This window comes from Meleagris gallopavo, chromosome 5, assembly GCF_000146605.3.
Source record: "Meleagris gallopavo isolate NT-WF06-2002-E0010 breed Aviagen turkey brand Nicholas breeding stock chromosome 5, Turkey_5.1, whole genome shotgun sequence".
Classification (NCBI taxonomy): domain Eukaryota; kingdom Metazoa; phylum Chordata; class Aves; order Galliformes; family Phasianidae; genus Meleagris; species Meleagris gallopavo.
The window spans coordinates 33,070,525-33,076,941 of NC_015015.2; the positions used below are offsets into that span (position 1 = coordinate 33,070,525).

Genomic DNA, 6,417 nt, shown 5'->3' on the forward strand with positions numbered 1-6,417 from the left:
ATTGATCAGTTCTGAATCTGAGCCCAAAGCAATAGACTTTCTAGATCAGATATGCTTCAGAGATAGTATAAATGGTACTGTTTCTATTAATTTAACTTTCCAGATGCAAGACATTCTTCACAATGGAGAAATGTTTAATTTGCTTCATAGGCAAACTGATCTCTAGTAATTCTGTAAATTAATCTTAATCAGACCTACACACGCTTTCTCTAGGACTCAGCTATTGCACAATGATGGCACAGAAGAAACTGAAAGCTCCATAAGTCTTCCAGAAGAAGAAATAGAAGATTTTTTTTAATGCTATCTTCTCTAATCTAAGTTCACAGCAGTGTAGAAATTTGTTATACCAAGCGAATAACAAAACAATAAGAAAAATATCCATTCCAAAATATATTTGCAAAACAAAATTAGAAATAATCCTATCAGCCTTAAAATAAATAAATAAATAAATGAGGCACCAACCTCTTTTTTTGGGGTGATGAAAAAGCAAATAACATGTAATATCTGTTACATATTATTTAGTTCACTGCTGCAAGCTGTTCAGATGAGATTGTTAGTGTGTAAATATATACATAGTAGAATAAAAAATATTTATTGTACATGTTTGTCTTAATAGGTACTGTAACAGTAGTCACCTCAAGAAGAAACAAAAATTTGTTTCAATATTTTATTCCATTTTTTGAATTAGTTTTATCATTTCTGTAATGCTGTAAGACATCACAAAGAATACAAAAGATTAAGTCCCGGTAGCAATTTTTTTCTTTTTGGGAGTGTGGGAGTCACAGCAGTCAGCAATGGGAAACAAACTCTTTCTAATCCACTAATTAGAAAGCTTGTTCAAGTCTTCAGTAGGTTTGAATAAATACCTGCCTTCCACTCTGCTCTCAAAAAATTCCTTAGCATTCTTAAGTTTCCATTTGGTGTGAGAAGTACCTTTTAAGCTATCTGTCATACTTAAATCTCTCATCGTGAATCTTCTACAAGGTCGGATATAATCAGTTCTCTAAGAGGCATCAGATAGCTTTGGACTGAATCCCATATGCCTCTGACTACAGCAAGCTGATAAGACTTTACTTCTAGTAGTTAACATCAATAATTTCAAGTTTTGTTCTATAACGGTAAAATTGTGCATAATGTAATTTGATCCAGCTTATGGCTCTCTTCTCATTTTGTAACTGGCACACTGCCAAGTATATGAAAGATCCAAAAAGGCAGCCATGGATTCTATTACTTGTTGCTGATTGCTGAGGCCCAGCAATATATTTAGATTTATATTTGGTTGTTTTTATTTTATTTCCCACGTGAAGACACTAGCCTTAGACTAAAGATTTGTTTGGTGGTGGTAATAGCTTTTAAAGTGGTTCCATTCTGTTTACTGACAAAGATTTCATTTATCTTGATAAAACCAGTTTTTCGCAGAATCATAGAATGGCCTTGGTTGAAAAGGATCTCAAAGATTATCTAGTTCCAACCTCCCTGCCATGGGCAGGATTGCCAGCTACTAGACCAGGCTACCCCAAGCCACATCCAGCCTGGCCTTGAATGCCTCCAGGGAAGGGGTGCATCCTCAACCTCTCAGGGCAAACTGTTCCAGTGTGATACCACCATCTGACTGAAAAACTTCCTCCTACTATCTAACCTAAATCTCCTCTGTCTTAGTTTAAAACCATTCCCCCTTGTCCTATCACTATCAACATCTTTCTTGTGCTGGAGGCCCCAGGCCTGGAGGCAGTACTCCATCACAGATAGATGCTGAGGGAAGATGGTAGAATACATTTTCTGATATTTTCTTTGCTATAAAGATTTTTAGTAGTAATATTATTTCTCCTTCCGCCCATATTACCTCATGAATATTGGCATCAGTAGAAAGAAAAAAAAAAAAAAATTTAATTCACTTACGTGACTGAAAATTTGTATATCCTCTTGAAAGGAGAGACAAGGTTGCTTCCTCTTTTAATTATTGCTTTGGTCTACCACTTTCTCAGCATCACTTCTATAATCCTTTCTCCTTTAATTTACTCTGTTACTCTCAACTATTTGCCGTAAAGCTTTTCAGAGTCATTTTAAGTGCTTAGCTTTTCATAAATTCAGGGCTGAATATTGTTGAAAGTATGGGTCTTCCTAGGTATTGGGGAGAAGAATCTGTCTTGAAGGGACATGAAGTAAAAGTAATTGTTATTGTGTCTTTTTAATATTTTATTGTAACAAACCTATTAATTTTCTCTTTCTAAACTGTACTAGTTGTCTCATCAGAAATACTAACCAGGGAGACATAGCTGAGGAAGTCACTGTTTCATTTTTCCATGTAGTAAGAAACACATTAGAAGTTTGCTGTGGAAAGTCAGTGATTGTATCTCATAAACTGTAATTTTAGCAAATTTCTATGCAAGAGAGTTATTTTTTTTTTCCCCTTTTTAATGCCTATTAAAGTAGATGTTTGCATATCAGACCCTTCAAGTGAAATAAGTCAGTTCGTAAGGTTGGCACAAGGACCACAAAGAGTCATTAGAGCTGCAAACTTGACTACACAAAAGCCACAAAATGGCAAGGAACACTTTCAATTCATGCAATGACAGTCTTTGTTAAGGAATCAGCTACTCATCACACTTACACAAAATTGTATCAGGAGTACATGCTGTATTTACCCATCAATAAGTAATGGCTTGAAAAAGGTAGGTAGGTATTTTCCAGTTATGAACTTATTCTGGTCTTCCTTTTGCTCTTACTTAAAGCCATTATTGTCTTTTATAGTATCACTCCTGTTATTTTACATATGGAAGATGGGATCTGAGATTCAGCAAGTAGCTCCACAATTGTTCAAGCCCTTCTGCTCTTATCTCACAATTTGTGTTTCACACACATGGGACAAACATTACAGTGGCTGACTTGTCAGTTTGGACGATTACAAAATACATACAGGTCTACATCACAGAAAGTGGGAATTATACTATCAGGTCAGAATGATGCAGTCAAATTCTACTCCAGTGGCTCTTTAGTATTGCTGGGTATTTTTATTATCTTATCACTCCTAGGTATAATCTACTAAAAGAGGAAGCTATTACTGTGGCTTGCATAGGTAGCATTTTATCCCTTTAACCTTAACAGGTTATCTGAATTTGTAACTGAGTGGGTCTTTGCTAATATTTTTTTTTTCTTGTTTGTAAGAGTTTGCGTGCTGTTTTTATAATGTTTTCATTGATGTCAAGACCTTAGTATAAAAACAAGACTGGCACTGTACTAATTTACCCCATGGTCTCCTGTGTATCCCTGTGCTTCTCTCCTTGAGCAACTGGCATAGCTGCAGGACTGTTTACTCCACGGCTTATTTCCCCTTTATCTTTGATGTCCCAGGATGTCAAAGGCTGTGAATTTAATATTGATTTTATAAAGTACTTTTACTGTAACATGTCAGTTAGGATTAGCCTCAACCTCGAGTAAGCTTATGCACTGAGCTGGATTTGCACGCAATGTGGCTCTCCAGCTCTCAGACTCTTTTCCCGAGCGAATGCTTTATTTATAAGAGTGACAGTGTGCTGTGAAAGCAGGGACAGCACACAGCCCCCAGCTATCTCTATGTCTTGTATACACAGCATCAGTGCCCTGTGTATACATTAGGCTTGAAAATGTAAGTGGATCAGAGAGACGTATCATTTGCTGGTATGTAAACAGACAGATGAGTTTATAGATCGCATTAAACCCCAGTGGCTGTAACTTGTGGAAGAGTCTTCCTGGAGTCCCATCCCCCATCTCACTCCTTCTTACTCCTCCTTACATATCAACACCAACACCACAAGCTGGACTCACCTCCTTTAGGGAGTAAATAAAGGCATTCTTCCAAAGGAAGAGGCATGTCTGAAGAATATTTTTGCCTTGATCTAAATCCCTTAGACTTTTCCTGTTCCTTTGAAACGGCAGTCGCTGCTGACGAAATATATTAATCCACAGATTAATCTGCAAAGTCCTTTCATAACTCAGTATTGATCCTTCACTCAATTCCAACAAAGGTGAAAAGTTTTTCTTGATTTCTCCCTTTTTTCTTTTTTTTTTTTCTCCTCCTTTTATCTTATGCATTTGGGAAAAAAAGAAAAACATAGTTGCCATATTTTGTGTCTAAAACAGCGAGGTAAGGTTTCTCCAAAGACTGATAATGCTGAAGCTTGGATCTGTACTCTCAGGGGGGCAGTCACCAATTTTCTTGTGTTTTGAGCAAGTCATGCCAACTGATTACACACTGTTAATGAAAGATTAACTATTTAATGCATTAGCTTTTTGTAGCCACATGGAACAGCTGTGCACTTGGTCTATGTCTGCCCCATTCATAGCGTGTTTAATTTTCTCATAGCTCTCCAGTTGCTCTGAGCTCACTTTCTTCCTCAGCTGGGACTTGTGAGAGGTTAGGTATTCTGAGCATGTTGAAAATATTTCTTGTTTGGTTCATTAATAATTCCATAAGCCTTGACTTTGTAGCCTATCTACACTTATGGCAATACATAAATAATAAAAAAGTTATAATTCTTTATGTACTGTATATACTGTTGGTTATGAAACAAGACTCCTGCAGCTCTATTATCTTTGCATTCAGTGTTTGTCATAGGTATGACAGAGTTTTATTTTAAGTCATTTTCACAAAAGATTGGCTGCTCCATTATAAAACTTCCAGGAGTTGATAATAATTTTGCTGAGACGCAGTAACTGACAAAGAAAGAAGGAATGTTAATATTTATCTTATTTTTCTTTGTTTCATATAATGTGACAGATCAGCTATAGAGTAAAATTCGTGGTTTCAGTTGTTGCAAGGAACAAACTGGAATCATAAAACTGAAAGCTGATTCCATGTGCATACAGACAAGCACGCATATACCCTCAGTGCTTTCTTCTTATACAAGAAATGGAAGTGCATTTCTGGTGAAATTTGGCAAGCTTAGGTAACAAAATCAAGATCACATAATTTCTTCGTGACTCCAAACAAACTGATAACACGCTCAAAATCTAGAAATCTAATTCCAGAATGCTGTTTCAAAAGTTAGTATCATTTTACATTGATGTCCATTCTGACATTTCTTATCCATAGGAGGGACATTAAGTGGAAATAAGCCCAATCTTTTATATATTTCTCCCCAGGGTAAAAACACAAGATATTCCCAATATTATGTTAAGGAGAAGATTTCCACACTGGATGTCAGAGGATAATATTTTGGACATATATCAACTAAAAAATCAAATGAAGTCTCTGAAGCATTTTGAGAAAAGTCTGCCAGTACTGCTGATGTTATGGTAAGCCCGTAAATATTTTATATACCTGAAAACATCACATCTTCTACTTCTTTTGCATTAGGTATACAAAGTATTATCTCTGTTTTATATAGAACTTAAAAATTATTTTACATCTGTCTACGTGTAATGTGATTATTTTACAGATAATATAATGAATAGAAATATTATTTTCAAAGATTTGACTATATTTAATAAAGTATGTATGAGTAAACAAGGATAATGCATCAGTCTGCAGCAAAAAATTCAGCTGGAGAAAATTTCATTCTGCTTTTATGAAATTCACGCATACAAGCTAGGTTGAAATATTAGTGAGGGTTTTTCTTAGAACTTAATAAAAATCAATGAAATTCCAGATTTTGTAATTTTGTATTGCTAAAAGTAAAGATTACAATTAGTATGTGGTAATAAAATTTTAGTTAACATTAACATTTTTCTAACAAAAATTATCCATCACATTGCTTCCAAATTTTCTCTGAATAATGTGTTAACTGTGACACAACAGAAATGCTGAGTTTTTGCCTCACTGCTGGAAACAAATCCATGCATGTATGTAGATCTATTCCTAGGATATTTTTTTATGAGTATCATTCATATCTGTACTTATATAGATATAGATAATTTCATTGGAGCATATACTCAGAGAATGTTTATTAGATGTGGTTTTACAGTTGGTTGTCTGTTTTCTTTCCTTTTGCATGCTAAAAAGACACAAGGAATAATAAAAAAAATCTTTCACATATTGCAGCTCAAGCTCTAAACTGAAATTGTCGATGTTCTATCACAGAACAACCAAAGGCTTCCAAACCGTTAGCAGACTTCTCTGACTTTGTGCATCACATTGAAAAAAACAAAAACACATTCATTTCATAGCCCACTTATAAAATACAGAAATGTTAGTGAGTGCTGCTTCTTCATACAGCAGCAGGAGTCACAGAAAGACTAATGTTTCCTAATATCACTCAAACATTCTGTGGTACAGTCAAGAATTGAATGGAGGTCTCCTGAATTCCCATTCACAGCAAGCTGCTTTGCTTTCATCCAATAAAACCTGACTGCCAGAGGCTATTGCAGGGTCGCCTAAATTAAGGGAAGCCTGAGGTAATTTTGATTTGTGTCATAAGGTCAAAGCAGTCTCTATTGCTT

General features: G+C 35.4%; 1 long non-coding RNA gene across 2 annotated transcripts in view; it reads left to right on the forward strand.

Moving 5' to 3' along the window:
* The window catches only part of LOC116216677, a 203,279-nt gene that overhangs the window by 131,372 nt on the left and 65,490 nt on the right, over positions 1-6,417 (forward strand). For both annotated transcript variants that reach the window (XR_004159934.1, XR_004159935.1), the window contains exon 3: positions 5,122-5,274. This is a non-coding gene — a long non-coding RNA (uncharacterized LOC116216677). The remainder of the gene's footprint in view (positions 1-5,121; positions 5,275-6,417) is intronic.